Source organism: Loxodonta africana, chromosome 12 (assembly GCF_030014295.1).
Source record: "Loxodonta africana isolate mLoxAfr1 chromosome 12, mLoxAfr1.hap2, whole genome shotgun sequence".
Classification (NCBI taxonomy): domain Eukaryota; kingdom Metazoa; phylum Chordata; class Mammalia; order Proboscidea; family Elephantidae; genus Loxodonta; species Loxodonta africana.
In genome coordinates, this window is record NC_087353.1 from 87,610,025 (window position 1) to 87,626,722 (window position 16,698).

Sequence of the window (16,698 nt, forward strand, 5' to 3'; positions counted from 1 at the left end):
GCTCCACATATCACAACCTCCCCTCTCCTTCCTGCCTACCTGCACCGTGTGCTGAACATCGCACCCCTGAGCAGCACAGGCACAGCCTACCAGAACTTGCCCTGAACTGACCCCCCACCCACCCTGTCAGCCCCAGTACATTCCACAAACAATTCACCCTAGCCCCTCCCCTTCAGCTGGACAAGCCCTGCTGCACCATAGCTGAGCGACTGGCCCTCCACCTTGGACAAGAAGGTAAAAAGTATCATGCCCACAGGCGAGCAAACAACAAAAAATGCACAGCCTGCCTGCTCAGACATAGCCAAATAAAACAAAAAGTAGGACAAAACAAACAAATTAGTAAACAAAGAAAATAACTAGTGAATGTCCCGAAGACAGCAGACAATATCAAGACACATAAAAAAAAAAAAAGGACAGGATGTTCCAGTAGGTGTCCAAAAATAAAACACCAGATGACTTCCCAGTAGAAGAAAAGGCACTAGAGCTACCTGATAGGGAATTTGAATCTCTAATATTGAGAGCTATCCAAGAGGTGAAGCAAAAAGCAGACAAAAATGAGGAAAAAATAGACAAATTCATGGAAAATACTGACAAAAATACGGAATAATTCAGGAAAATAATACAGGAACAAAATGACAAAATAATTCCACAACTAGAAATCATACAAAAACAATTAGAAGTCCAAAAGAAAAACAAGATTTCAGAAATAGACAGTGTCACAGAAGGTCTGAGGAACAGGTTTGAAACAATGGGAGACAGGATCAGCAAAATTTAAGACAAATACTTGGATACCACTTTGAGGAAAAATCAGAAAAAAGAACAAAGAAAAATTAAGAAACCCTGAGAATTATGTGGGATACAATCAAAACCAAAAATTTGTGCATGAGTGGCATTCCAGAACAGGGAGAGAAAATGGAAAACACAGAGAGGATCACTGAAGAATTGCTGACAGAAAACTTCCCTAATATCATGAAACATGAATAGCTGACCTTCCCAAAAGCTCAACAAATCCTATATAGGATAGACCTCAAAAGAAAATCACCGAAAGGGACTGGTCAGTGGGTGGGAGAGAGATGCTTATGAAGAGTGAGCTAATTAAATCAGGTGGATACTTGAGAGTGTGTTAGCAACTCTTGTCTGGAGGGGGAATGGGAGGATAGAGAGAGAGGGAAGCTGGCAAAATTGTCACGAAAGGAGAGACTGAAAGGGCTGACTCAATAGGGGGAGAGCAAGTGGGAGTAGGGAGTAAGATGTATGTAAACTTATATGTGACAGACTGATTGGATTTGTAAACGTTCACTTGAAGCTTAATAAAAGTTAATAAAAAAAAAAATCACCAAGGCGTATCATAATCACACTTGCTAAAACCAAAGACAAAGAAAGAATCCTGGGAGCAGCTCAAGAAAAATGAAGTCACATACAGAGGGGAAACGATGAGAAAGCTCCGATTACTCAGCAGAAACCATGCAGGCAAGAAGGCAATGGGATGACATATATAAAACCTTAAAAGAAAAAAATTGCCAACCAAGAATAATATATCCTACAAAACTCTCATTCAAATATGATGGTGAAATTAGGACATTTCCAGATAAACAGAAATTAAGGGAATATTTAAAAGCCAAACCAAGCTTACAAAAATTATTACAGGGAGTCTTTCGGTTTGAGAACAAACATCAGACCATAGCCTGAATCTAGGATGCAAGATCACACCAGCCGGATATCAACCTAGGAGTGAACTCTCAAGGACTATTCAAAATCAAAAGATTTGCAACAGGGAACCAGAGAGGTTAATCTGTAAATGACAACCACGTCAGAACAATAAAAGAGGTAATAAACTGTGTAGGTATAGAACTTTCTAATGGAGAGGAAGGCAAGGTGATACCAAGTAATAACAGACTGGTTCAAACCTAGGAAGAGAAGGGTAAATTTCAAGATAACCACAAAGAAAGTTAACAAAAGGTTCGCAGTTCGAGTCTACCAGCCGCTCCTTGAAAACTCTGTGGGGCAGTTCTACTCTGCACTTTAGGGTCACTATGAGTCGGAATCAACTCGATGGCAAAGGGTTTTGTTTGGTTTTGGTTTTGTTATAAAAAACCAACATCCAACATCATTCTCAACGGAGAGAGGCTGAAAGCATTCCCCCTGAGAACAGGAACAAGACAAGGATGCCCTTTATCACCACTCCTATTTAACATGGGGCTGGAAGTCCCAGCTAGAGCAATAAAGCAATACAAATAAAAGGCATCCAAACTGGAAAGGAAGAAGAAAAATAAATGACCAATAAGCACATGAAAAATGCTAATTTCATTAGCGATCAGGGAAATGCAAATTAAAACCATAATGAGATACAATTTAACACCTACCACATTAGCAGAAATTTAAAAATCTGGTATGTGTAGCAAGAACATGGAATAACTTCACTAACGCTGCTATTGGGAGTGTAAATTAGTGCAATCTCTTTGGAAAACAATTTGACCTTATTTTTTTATTTTAGTAGAGTTTAAGAGGTGTGTTCCTTATGAATACCAACACTATTGATAATAGAAAAATAAACAACTAGAAACAACACAAAAGTACATCATCTGTAAAATGGGTAAGTTCTGGTACAGTCATACAATGAAATCTGCAGCAGAGAAAATGAACTATAGTGACCTACATCTATATGGCAGACTCTCAGGAATATGATATTGTATGACAAAAGCAACTGGTGATTACATACTTTATGACTCCATTTACATAAATTTAATAATATGCAAAAATAAATATCATATTATTTAGGAAAACAAACACATGGTGAAACTATTTTAAAAAGCAAGGAAAGTGATGTTGGAATGATTTGGAAAAGAGTAGAGAAAATGGTTGCACAACTTGAAGAATGTAATCAATGTCACTGAATTGTACATGCAGAAATTATTGAGCTGGCATATGTTTTGTTATGTATATTTTCACCACGATAAAAAAGCAAGGGAAGAATAAACACAACATTCAAGATACTTCTTGGGAGGGAGAAGGGTGCATGGAATCAGAGAGGCTGCACAGACTACAGAGTGACTAGCAATGGTCTATTGCTTAAACTAGGGGATGGATGCACGTGCATTTGTTGTACACCCTTGTTACGGACTGAATTGTGTCTCCCAGAAATATGTGTTGTAAATCCTAACTTTTATGCCTATGGTTATAATCCCGCTTAGGAATGGGTTTCTTTCTTATGTTAATGAGGCAGTGTTTGTGTAGAGTGTTGTCTTGAGTCAATCTCTTTTGAGATACAAAAGAGATGAAACAAGCAAGCAAGATAAGTGAGATGGGGGAAGAGAGATGCCAAGCCACATGAAGATCACCCCAGGAGAGAAGCTCAAATAGACAAGGACTTTCCCCCAGAGCCGACAGAAAGTCTTCCTCTAGAGCCAGTGCCCTGAATTTGGACTTCTAGCCTCCTAAACTGTGAGAAAATAAATTTTTGCCTGTTAAAGCCACCCACTTGTGGTATTTCTGTTATAGCAGCACTAGATAACTAAGACAATCCTACACAATATTTCATATTCTTTTGCATATACCAAAAATTTGATTTTAAAGGGGAGAAAGTATTTTCCAGGGCCCTGTTCCAGGCTCTCATACGCTTTAGGAGACCCAGGCTGCCTCTAACATTCTTAGTCTCTCTGGAAACACAGCCTCTGAGTTGTCCCTCCTTGCCCTTCAGCTTCAGTCTCTCCCTTCTCTCCATGGACCCACTTTCTCTGCTCACTCATCTGGCCACATGACCTAGACATGGCTGGCCACCCCTGAATGGTAGCCTCGACCCTCCCACTCTCAAGACTGGAAGTCAAGCTCAAACAGCAGAATCTCTGTATTCCTATTCCAAATTCCTAGGAAAGTGACCCTAATTGTCCTAGGTAGGGTCTGGTGTCCACCCTGATTCTAATCAGCAGTGGACGGTGGGTTAGGAATAGGAGGAACGTAGAACTGCCCCTTCTAAGACTGGGGAAGGTGAAGGTTTTAAGAGATGACTATTTCTGATGCACTAGGGACAAAAACGTGTTTCTTCCAGCCTACGTAAGCATCTTTGCAAGTCATGTTTTCCAGGTGTCTCTCAACCTGCTGTTCTGCTCCACTGGCCCCCACTCTCCATCTTCCATCTCTCAGTTCTCCTTTTCCCTGCTCATTGCATGGCATGAATGAAGTGTCTGCAGATTAAAAAGGACCAGCCATGGCCTTTCCTCCTGATTCTACAACAGTCTGTGTAGCATTACTAGCACCACAATCATATACACAAATGTTCTTTTTAAATATCAAAAATGTTCGGCAGTTACTGTTGTTGTTAGGTGCTGTCGAGTCGATTCAAACTCATAGCAACCCTACGTACCACAAAACCAAACACTGCCCGGTCCTGTGCTGTCCTTACAATTGTTGTTATACTTGACCCCACTGTTGCAGCCACTGTCATTCCATCTCATTGAGGGTCTTCCTCTTTTCCGCTGACCCTGTAATTTACCAAGTACGATCGACTTGACGGCACTGGGTTGGCTGGGGATGTCATTCTCCAGGGACTGATCCCTCCTGACAACACATCCAAAGTAAGTAAGACACAGTCTCTCCATCCTTGCTTCTAAGGAGCACTCTGGTTGTACTTTTTCCAAGACAGATTTGTTCGTTGGTAGTTACTAGTTTAAACATATCCATTCAGGCGATTCACTCAAAATATTTATTGAGCATCTATTAGATACCGTATAATGTTCTATGGTCTCAAACAGTGAATAAAGCACCCAAAATTCTCTGTCCTTATAGAATTTGCAGTGTCGTGGGGGAAATGTGCAATAAAAATAAATACAAATCTACCACGTTAGTGACAAACACTTATAAAAAAAAACAAACAGAGAAGGCAGATAAGAAGGGTCAAGTGTGTAGGGATGGTTCAGAAATTGTGCTCATGTCTCTCTTAACTTGTTGTTATAATGAAATCACAAAATTTTTAATTTCTGCAGAAAACTCTCTGAGCCCCCAAAATACATCAACGAATTTCCAGAGATCCATTGGACCCCAGCTTGAAAAAAACTGAATTAGAGTCCTCTTTGTCCCAAAGTTGTGTAAGGGTGGGTAGAAACAGGGGACAAAACCCATTGGTTTTGTTTTATACTCTGTGGGGGATGTTTCAAAAACATACTACTAGTACCCCGTGTTCTATGCATTTTCAGTGAAACACATCTCCCAGTTTTTGTTTTCAGCCTTTTCTGCCACCCGTGATCCCCAAACACAGACTGATGGGCATTCTTCAGCACTGCCCCATCCCTTAGAACAATGCATCGTGAGCACTACCTAAGTGTTCACTATTATGACTGTTATTGCTCCACAATGACTAAGGCTTTGTTTACTGGCTCGGGTAGTCACATCCAGGTCCTTCTTGCCTTCGGATGAATTCTCTCCTGTAAAGGTCTGGACACAGTCTTGGTTGTGAACATCTGTTTCCCTCCCCACACATTCCTTTTCTCTTCCTCTTTTGCCTCTCTTTTCTAAGGACAAGCTTTCTTCTTCACTTTTTCTTTTTCTTTCTTTTTTGTTTGCTTTTCCTTTTTCCTTTCTTTGCAGCTTTTTTTAATTGAGATAAAATTCCTATAATATTTACCATTATCAAGTGTACAATTCAGTGCTTTTTAGCATATTTACAAGGTTGTGCAACCATCACTACTATCTTTCAAGAATATTTTCATCATCCTCAAAAGAAAACCTGTATCAATTAGCAGTCATTCCCCATCCCCACTCCCTCTCCCCACCCCTGACCCTAGTAACCACTAACCTACTTTCTGTCTCCATGGTTTTGCCTATTTTTGTCATTTTGTATAAACAGAAATATACAATATGTGGTCACTTATCCAAGGACAATGTTTTTTTATGCTTAAACCTAACACATGGTAGGTGCTCAACCAATATTTATTGATCAACCAGGGTCTCTCTCACAAGGAGAGCAGCAAGCCTCTCTTTTCCTTAAAACTATCTCAGTTTTCCTATTGAGCTTTGAGTTGAGTGATTTTTTCAAGCCAGGTTTTACATTGTTCCCAGGCACACTAATCAGAATTTAGTGGGGCCACAAAAAAAATAATCTTGAAATGTCCCTTTTACCACAAAATAAACATCATAGTCCCTTGTTCTTTTTGTTGCAATTTCCTTGTTTTGCCTGGTGTCAGCCCTGCTCCAGGAAGTGTTTTTTTGAGATTATGAACCCACAGGCCAGGCCCTGGATCAGCTGTGACCTCAGAAACGTGCCTCCTGTGACTATTCCCTGTAAGTGCCTGCTGCCTTCTCTCCACTTCCTAATTCACGCCTCTGATACTGCCTTTTTCCAGTTCCCAAAGCTATGTGAAATGCAGAACATCGGGAATGATATCGAGTGAAAAATAACCAATCGGTTTTCTTCTTACAGCGGTAAGGCATTTCCAGTTTTCCATAAATATTAATTTACTCAAAGCTGTTCTAGTAACGCTTCTTTTTTGAAAGGCTTTCAGATCTTTCCTGGTAACTGGCATAGAGCTTGAAGAGTTGTTGTTCTAATCCCTTGAAAAATCTCTATAATCTTGGGATGGTATTACCACACCCATACCTGAAATATCAGTTAACATCTATATCTACAACTATTTCTTCATGTTCTGCTGCCAATCCTGTTTTCTATTCCAGAAATCTCACCCTGGTTTTGCGGCACAGGTCAGATGCTTTTCACATGGGATTGTCCTTCCTGAGCTCTTGCACACCTCATTTTGTTGGCTTTGAAACTATTACATGCTTTCTGCCATTTTGAAAGCTTTAATTTTATTACTGTCATTACTGACGCAAAGCAGCCCGAGACAGTAGAAAGGGCACAGGCCGTCCTGGCACAAGTCCTGGGTTCTGGTCCTACTATGTCACTGCAAGACCCTGTGCAGGTGAGTCCTCTTTCCAGGTCTCAGTTTCCTAGTCCTTTTGGGAGAGACAGCGTGATAATCCCCTGTGCTCTAACTCCTTAGCCTGAAACTTTGGCTTGGATACATTTTAAGTGGAGTTCTTGTTCCACACGCGTTTTGTTGGATTCATTTTCTCATTTTTTTTTTTTTTTTTTTGGTTTCCTTTTGACTCATTTTGCCACCCCAGGAGTGGAAGAGGAAACCCTGGTGGCGTAATGGTTAAGCGCTATGGCTGCTAACCAAAGAGTCGACAGTTCGAATCCGCCAGGCGCTCCTTGGAAACTCCATGGGGCAGTTCTGCTCTGTCCTATAGGGTCGCTATGGGTCGGAATGGACTCCACGGCACTGGGTTTGGATTTCTTTGGTTTGGAGAGGAAGAAGACGACCTGGCAGTCCGAGTCTGCGCAGTCTGGCGCCCCGCGTCTCTCAGGTCTGCGCGGGACCACAGAGATGCAGGCCCTCCGAGGTCCTAGAGAGTATACCTCGACCGCTAGCTCGCAGGCTGTACTTCCGGTCTTTGTGTGGTCTTTAGGGGCGGGTCGTGCTCGGCACTTTCTCTCGCGGCTCGGGGGTCCCTGTTAGGCTTCTCTAGGGGTTCTCAGGGGCAGACGTCAGCTCACCCGGCTGCGGCCGCCGGTCCTGAACCCCCCGAAGACAGCGCAGCACCAGTCTCGGTCTTTGACCGGCCACGGGGGAGTGGAAGGGCGCGCGCCGGTCCTTAGGGCCCCAGGAAGGCTCTGCAACCCGGTTGCGGGAGGAGTCAGTCCAGGCGCTGCTGCTTTTTCCTGGCCCGTTATTGTTGGTCTTGCCTTCCTTTGCACCACCAGCCGGCGGGGAACTTCCAAAGACTAAAAAGAGGGGGGCATCCCCGGTTTGACCCCTCATTTCAGACATCTCTCCGGCCAGCCTGGCTGCAGAATCCAGGCTGACCCCGCTCCTTCCCAGTCTGTGCTGCTGCCCGTGGAAACGGTTTTTAGAAAATCTATAGATTGTTGAACTGGAGGACGAATTTTGGATCCCATCTGCTTTCTTCTTTATTCTTCAACAAACACTTAATAACCTTAGCGTTGGGCTAAGTATAAGGGAAATGAAGATTCAGACAAGATTCCTGCCTTTCGCAGAATAGGACACTTTAGCAAGGAACTGACAAGGTCTTAAAGGTGTGAGATACAGGTAAAGAGCTACCGCGGCAGAAATCAGGGAAGACCTGCGGAAGTGGGTGGTATTCGGAAGGGATAGGAATTGAATCTGAGGAAATGCAGGCCTCCCACCTCCCCCACCCCCATCCGAAAGGAAGAACATTCCAGATACAGCGCGAGCGAAAGCACAAAGGTGAAAAAATGGCAAGACCTGCAAGAGGAGTGGTAAATCCTACACCATCCTGATTAATGTTTATTCTGTGCAGGGTAAACCAAAAAACCGAACCCGCTGCCGTGGCATCGATTCCAACTCATAGCGACCCCATAGGGATTCCAAGGTTCTAAATCTCTAGGAAGCAGAGTGCCACATCTTTCTCCCAGGGTTTCCAACCACGTACCAGTCTTTCTGTTAGCACCCAATTGCTTTAACCACTGTGCTCGGCAGTGGAGATTAAATAGTATGTGACCCCAAATCCTCTGCTGTAAACCCGTTGCTGTCAAGTCGATTCCGACTCATAGCGGCCCTATAGGACAGAGTAGAACCGCCCCATAGAGTTTCCAAGGAGCGGCCTGGCGGATTTGAACTGCGGACCTTTTGGTTAGCAGCTGTAGCACTTAACCACTACACCACCAGGGTTTTGCTAGAGGTTGTTAAATCCCTTTTGCTAAAAATAATCAAGCCCTTAAATTTAAAAAAAAGCCCCTATTTATTTAGGGGACACAGTGTAGCAGAATGAGACCTGAATGCCACTTACTAACCTTGGGCAATTTGTTTAACCTTTCTGAGACTCTTGTTTCCTTGGTTCTTAAGGGGAAGTAGTCCCAGAGGTGAGATGATAAATATTAAGCCAACTAAAACCAAACCCATTGCCATCGAGTCAATTCTGACTCGTAGAACTGCCCCACAGGGTTTCCAAGGAGCACCTGGTGGATTCGAACTGCCGGCCTTTTGGTTAGCAGCTGTAGCACTTAAGAACTATGCCACCAGGGTTTCTGATAAGCGTTAAGAGGTGATCAATTCTGGAATCAATAAGGTAGCCATTGAGAATCCAGACCCACCCTTGGGGCCATACGAAGGATGGAGGGAACTGCTCAGCCTTTTAGTCCTCTGATATTTTACTGTTAGAAAATAATATTCAGCCTGTGTTTATTGGCGTCTAATGTTTTGAGAAATAACACTTATTGTGGATGGAGATCTTTCTAAGATGTATGACACCATCCTGCTACATTAGCTTCACAAACCAGGGGATGGAGACCAAGTTGTTCCTCATATATCTTTCTGCACATGATATGAAATGGCATCACTCCGTGTTTTTTTGTCTTATATAATCAGACATCCCGGGCTGTCTTAGTATCTTCGTTCTTCTTTGCACAAACCTCTTTTTGCTTATTTCCTTCTTGCCTTCTTTAGTTCCCTCATTTTAGTTTCTGCTCTTGTCTATTATTAAAATGTTTGTTTCTTCTTTTAGTACTTCCTACTTTCATTTCTTATTTTTCAGACTCGTTTGTGTATTCTCATTCCTTCTCAAGCATATGTGTGCAGTGCAGACGTTCGTGTGTATTGTGATGCACAGATTTCTAAAAAAATCTTCAAGTTCTGCACAGTCACTCAAGGCTAATAGGGCTGGAAAAGACGACCCAAACTATGTACTTTGTAACCAGAGCTTCAAGAAAAACAATAATAATCCTAATAAAGTTAGCACAATTAAAAAGACTGAGTTATTAATAAAGGAATATTACAGTAGATTAAGAATTTTCCTTTAAAAAAAAGGTAAAAGGAGAAGGTAGCTTGATGGAAGGGACTGTAAGGAAAGGTTGTTTAATTGGAAAAATTATATTAATTGGGAGAATAAGCTTCAAATTCCCAATCTATAAATGGACTCATGGAGTATATATTTCTACAATATATAATAGGGATGACTGTTTATATGTTAGTATTTTAGTCCTCTAATGTTTTACTGTTATAAAATAATATTTCTTCATTCAGCCCACATTTATTGGCTTCTTGCTAATGTTTTGAGAAATAGCACTTTTCATCGTTCTGCTTGGCAGTCCTTCTAAAATGTATGACGCCATCCTGTGTGTACAGAAATTAACTCAAGTTGACTGACTTGGTCAACAGTATGAGTGTCCTTCACAGAAAGATGTCCTCAGGGATATTTGGCCCTGCACTAAATGGTCCTGCCTACATGACTTTCTTGGTTTCACTGCACATTTCTTTGAAAAGAAAAACTAAACAGAAGTCTTATATACTCAGATCATTTGTTGTGACAATTAAACAGGAATCCTGCTTTCATGCCAGTTCCTATAAATAGTCTCTGAATTTTTTAAGTTAAAGTTATTTCTGAGTGACTTGAGAAGTCTGAATTTGATTAAGATGTCATCCTTGGCACAACCCTTTCCATGAACCATTTTCTAAAACATGGTAGAAACAAATGTTTACTTTGTAATGTTCAAAGAGGACCCGAAGCCTGTTTAAAAATAACAAACTCTATCCTTTGTGCCGGGGTTAGTCCTTATTTCTCAAATCTTATTGCTGGCTGCCCTGATGTTGCTTACCTAATTTATATAGTAAACGTAGTTACAAGAATGAAGTGATTGACACACATTTGGTTTCCAATTTTGTTTGGGGCAATGGTTATAAAACTTTCAGTACACCGATTCACTCTGTCCCCTGTCATCACTAATCCCTTCTGGTCCCACTTAGGATGGTAAAACACCCTTTCTGGGAACAGGTGTGTAATTTCAGTCTGTTCTTAACAACCTACTTCTGCGGCTGGAAAGGTGAGACCGGATGTAAGACCATGTCAAAGACAATCTATCTTTCAGGGAAATTCTCTTCCCAAGGAGTTCATCTCTGGTACAGCATTGCCCAGTAATCAGAAACGTCGTGCCCTAAAGGATCCTTTCAACAGCACTAGCCTGTTGCTGAGCCTCCTTGGTTTTGTCTGTTTTAAAATGGGGACATAAACTTGGCCTCCCACCTCACTGAAGATTCAATGAGAGAGGATATATGAAAGCACTGTGTAACCCATGGAGCTCTGGTGGTTGTTAAGAGCTCTGGCTGCTTACTAAAAGGTCGGTAGTTCGAATCCACCAGTCGCTCTTTGGAAACCCTATGAGGCAGTTCTAAACTCTGTCCTATAGGGTCGCTGTGAGTCAGAATCAACTTGACGGCACCGGGTTCGGTTGATCAATGTATGTAATAATACCCAAAAGATATTAAGCACCTGTTAGGAACCAGGAATGGTAATGATGCTTTATATCTATTATAGTCATCTATCTACCCATCTCTTAAAACTCGGAAAAACCCTCAAAGGCTGAAATTATCATGCCCAGTACCTTACTGAGGAGACTAAGGTTCACAGAGTTGCCAAAGTCCAACAGCTAAAAAGTTAAGTCAGTTTGGCTTCAAAGCCCAGGCTCTTTTCTCACAAGTCCTGCACCAGATATAGGCTCTTGTTTTCCTCTCTACCCAGAAGAGCGGTGTTTAAAGCTGTTAAACGATGGCAGATGGGGTGACAGAAGTAAAAACCCCTGAATAATCTGCTACTTCAGTCAGAATTGACTCGATGGCAACGAGTTTGGTGGGGGCACTGGTGGTGCAGTTGTTAAGAGCTCAGCCGCTAACCAAAAAGGTTAGCAGTTTGAATCCATCAGCCACTCTTTGGAAACCCTATGGGGCAGTTCCACTCTGTCCTATAGGGTCGCTATGAGTCGAAATCAATTTGATGGCAATAGTTTTGGTTTTGAGCAAAGTTGACTGAGAAGCACTCAGGCTCTCTATTACCTATACTTAACATTCTAGAACAGACCCAGGGCCATCTCACCTATGGACTCTATACATTTTTGGTAGTTTTGCTACATAATGGAGGGAAATTAAGGTGTTTTAAGGTATGAAAGTAGTATGATATTGCATTCTGGAGATAGCCAGAGACTCCGTATTCTTTACCGAAGTTCTGTATGACTATATTAGGCCCAAGAAGGAGTCACTCATGCTAAGCCCTATGTCAGGAAACTGAAATTTAAATTTCTGTTTCTTCTAAATGCTCGACTTTCCCAGAAACCTAAACCTAAATTAACCAATTAGGATTTGCCTGCTCAGTTTAACCTAGTTCAAATTTTCCCCTTAATCCCAAATAAGGAAAGAAAATGCCTTCCAGCCAATCTGAAATTTGCCCAGTATAGCTTCCTTGTTACAGTCTGTTCGTGCCTACAAACACCCTTTTGCTTAGTACTGCTCTTCTAAGTTCTTGTCTGACTTCCACACCAGACACTTCCCAATTCATGAATTGCAAATAAAGCTTATGAGGTCATACTCAAATTTAATCTTGTGGAAATTTTAATTTTTAACAGTCATATTATCAACTAGATTGACAAATGACAAATGGCACGGTAAAACAGGAACTTTCTTTGCTTTTTGAAAACAGCTAAGCAACAACAAACAAAGCAATTTTTAAATAAATACGGAAAAGTCCTTGTCCATAGAGGCTAAAATGTCTTCTTTAGGTTTTGAGATACAGTTTGATTTAAAACCTGAACACAACATGTTTTACTCTTTAGAAAGGTCCTGGAACTCTTGACTCCTGCGCCAAAATAGGCTGGCTGCCCTCTAGGCTCTCGTACAGCTCTCATCTTGGGGTCCGCCTTCAGCAGCAGCCTGGGGAATCCCTTTACCCCTTTCCTGCTCTGAACTCTATCTCTACTCTTTCTTGGGTACTCCTGGTTTGGTGAAGCATATCCTTCAATAAAGGAGACCTGATGGCGCAATGGAGCCCTGGTGGTACAGTGGTTAGGAGATAGGCAGCTAACCAAAAGGTCTGTGGTTCAAATCCACCAGCTGTTCCTTGAAAACTCTATGGGGCAGTTCTACTCTATCCTATAGTGTAGCTATGACTTGAAATTGACTCGAGCACACGCAACAACAATCCTTTGATAAGCTTCTTGAGAAAGGGGGCTAGAAAAGTAAATATTTTAGTACTTTGTAAATCTAAAAAATGTCAATGTTTCACCTCACAACTATTTTTAGTTTGAGGATACAATTCTAATTTGGAAATCATTCTCCGTTGGAATTTTGTCTTCTAACTTTCAGTGTCGCTGTTAAGAAGTCCATTTTACTTCTTGGCCCTGTACCTGAGACTTGTTCTTTTTTTTTAATTCTGGAGATTTTAAGTTCTAAAATTTCACATTGATGAGCTCTATTTTGTTTGTTTGTTTCCACTCATTCTGCTAAGCATTCAGAGTTCCTGGGTAGTACAAATGGTTAAGCACTCAACTACTAGCTGAAAGGTTGGTGGTTCAAACTCACCCAGAGGTGCCTTGGAAGACAGGCCTTGAGAACCCTATGGAGCAGTTCTACTTTGCACACATGGGGTAGCCATGAGTTGGAATCAACTCAATGGCAACTGGCAACAATGACATCAGTGGGCTGTACCTGGTTTTTATTTTCAAATTTTTTTCTTAAATCGTTTTACTGATATTTTTCCCCCACTTCATTTTTCTGAAATTCCTAAAACTTTCTGAAATTCCTGAAACTCAGATGTTGGACCTTCTGGGTTGATTCTCTTATTTTCATATCTTTTTCAGTGTTTTTTTTTTTTTTTTTAATCTCTTTGTCTTTTTATTCTATTTGCTGGGAAATTTCCTTAATCTCCTCTTCTGTTGAATTTTTCGTTTTTGCTCTCATAGTTTCCATTTCTAAGGCATTCCTTTGACAGAGCATCCTACAGTTTTTTCTTTTATCTCTGAGGACATTCACTGCAGTGTTTTTTGTTAGGTATTTTCTTCTGCTCCCTGCATTCTTGGTTTCCTGGTTTTTGTGCTGTGACCTGCCCTTACAGTAGGGGTTTTCCTCAAATGCCTTGGCTGTCCATTCACATGGTAATGAGGGCCTCTAGGAAGCAGACTAGAAGCCTCCGGTGCGGGCAGAGCTTAGCCACTTATGAGCTTCCCTTAGACTATCTGATGGACAATTGGACTCCTCACTTTCAGTGCCTATAGATCTGTCTCGGTCAGCTTCTCTGGAGGAAAACCCCATAGTCTCCTGCCTGAGTCCAAGCCTGATTGCCTGAGCTCTGGATGCTGAGTGAGGAAAGGGCCATGACCCTTGAAGGAGAGGGAGGTAAAGCCAGGGCTACTTATCCACCATGGATCTAAGATCACACAGCCCTCAAGACACATCGGACTGTTGAGGATGTGGGTGCTATACGCAACACAAGGGGGTTAAATCAGATTTTACTTCCTGAATGGTGAGGCCTTCCCCCAACCCCTGTCCCAGGTGCATGCTTTTTCTGTAAAGGGCCAGATTATAATATGGTCATATGGTCTCTGTTGCATCTGCTCAACTCTGAGTTGTAGTGCAATAGCAGCCACAGACAATATGTAAGCAAAGCACAGTTAAGTTCTAATGAAACTTTATTTATGGACACTGAAATCTGAATTTTATATAATTTTCATGTGTCATGAACTACTATTTTTCTTTTAATTTTTTTCCCAACAATTTCCAACTAAAATGTACAAACCATTCTTCAATTGTGGGCTGTACAAAAAGAAATGGGAGATTGCTGACTGCTGTCCTAGAACGACATTGTCCACTGTTTATTGTCAAAGGTCTCTGAACTTTCCTTACCCTTTCCATTAACAATGCCTCCCAGCACTAATTTTTGTTTGTAGGTATAAGGATTCTCCTTCTCTGTCTCCTCGTGTAGCCTCCGAGATGTGCCGTGGAAATTTAGGTGATTATGAATTGCCTGGGGATGGAAAAGGGGGTAAAAGCAATTCTAAGAGTTGTTGCCAAGTTCTGTCCTGGGGTGGAATAAGTTATTGATTGTTCCCTTTCCCTGGACTTTAACCAAGGTGGAATGTGAGAGGATATATCTGGGAAGGGTGTTAGTTCTGAGACAGAGCTCTGACTCCCAGACATGGAATATGCTTCATCTAAGTCAAAACCTCTGTCTCAGAGCAAATAAAAATTGTTTTAAGTAGGCCAAGTACCCGTGTATTCTCATCTTTCAAATTATCAAGGAAAGAAATCCCACTTTTCATAGTTGCAGGGACAGAATGGGGGTTTGGAATAGAAAAGAGCTGGGTACGGTTCCTGCTTCTGCCACTTATTGCCTATCTCTGGGTGAGTCAGTTGTCCTTACTGAGCCTCAGTTTCTATATCTCTAAAATGGGGCTAATCATCCCTACCTCAATGGATAGTTGTGTGGGTTAATAAAATAACCTATATGAAGCCCCTGTCACACCAGTGGTGCTCAAAAATGGCAGATATTATCATTCTAATTTATCTAGACAAAGGAAACTCAGAGAAGTTAAGGTATCATCCAAAGGGTACACAGCTAACTAGGGGTGGAGGCAGGAATACAATTTGTTTTCTCAATTCTCCAGCTAAAATTCTTTCCCCTACCCTTATACTGCTTGAAAAGTAGCCTTAGTTCATTTTTCATCGCATCTGAAATGCTAAGGTAGGGAAGTGCCAGATACCAAAACCCCGCCACCTTATGGGGCTGTCAGGTTGTGGGAGATTAAGTCTGTCACCACTTTTCTAACACCACCTCCCTTGGTTTCTGCTGCAGGTGACAGACCCATTCCTCCCATGGTCAGACACTGGGCAAAGCTGACTGTATCTCTATTGCTTTGGTGTGGTAGGGGAAGCATAACCAGGCATCTCCACCACTCCTCTCCGGCCTCCAACCCACTCCCTTCATGATTTGTCCTCTTTCCCCTGGGTTGGGCCGCTCTGCCTGGAGAGTTACAAAGATTCTTTGTTATGTGTTTACCCAGGGAGGAGAGAGAGCTGTATTCCAACCACCTTGGCTCTCAGCCCTGTTTGCATAAAGAGAGAAAGAGCCAAGGATGGATGACCCGGTTGCTTGGGACCCATATTAAAAACATAACCAAAGTCCACAGCCTTGAGCCTCAGCTTCCTTGTTTCTAGGCTACACTTCACAGAAGCAGTCCCCAGGAGCCTTGTACACAGAGAGGCCTGTTTACTTGGCTGGGTGAGAGATGTTTGCACAGGCAGGGAGCTAGCAGCGGCCATCTGGCTCTTCTCTAGCTGAGCAGGGGAGAATTTAAAGGTCAGGACTCTCTATGTTCCAAGGCCTCTGGGGAGGTGACCTCCAAACAACACTGTTTCTGAGATGCTCTTCTGATGGTGGGACAAATTTTGAGAGTGAATATTGACAATCTGGTAAAATTTCTTAAGACACTGCTGTTTTGTATTTTTTCCTTTAATTCATATCAAAACCAAATAAATTTTGTAGAATGTCACCCCCAGTTTTATTTGCAAGGTGGTGGGAAATGCAATTTTATTCATTTAAAGAATGGTGATGGTTGGCACTTATAAGGTACTTTGCACTTCACAAAGCATTTTCATCTCTCTGTTCTACAGATGAGGATTTGAGACTTAGAGAGGTTAAGTGACTTGCACAAAACCACATCACCAGCAAAAGGCAACAGCCAGGAAGGACTGACTCCAAATTTCATGCTCTTTGTACTTTGCCCCCCTGCCTGCCCATTTGGCTGTAAGGTGAGGTGAGGCATGCAGAGAGCTTGTTCCAATATGCAACCACCTTGCAGATGGCCTCTAAGAGAAAGCTGCAAGGGAATGGTGCCAGAGCTATGAGGGT

The 16,698-nt window shown here is 42.0% G+C and overlaps 1 protein-coding gene across 2 annotated transcripts in view; it reads left to right on the forward strand.

Moving 5' to 3' along the window:
- Positions 1–6,251: 6,251 nt before the first annotated feature.
- The window catches only part of ZKSCAN1 (zinc finger with KRAB and SCAN domains 1), a 77,201-nt gene continuing 66,754 nt past the window's right edge, over positions 6,252–16,698 (forward strand). For both annotated transcript variants that reach the window (XM_023541715.2, XM_023541717.2), the window contains exon 1: positions 6,252–6,414. The gene's annotated coding sequence lies outside the window, so the exon portion shown is untranslated. The remainder of the gene's footprint in view (positions 6,415–16,698) is intronic.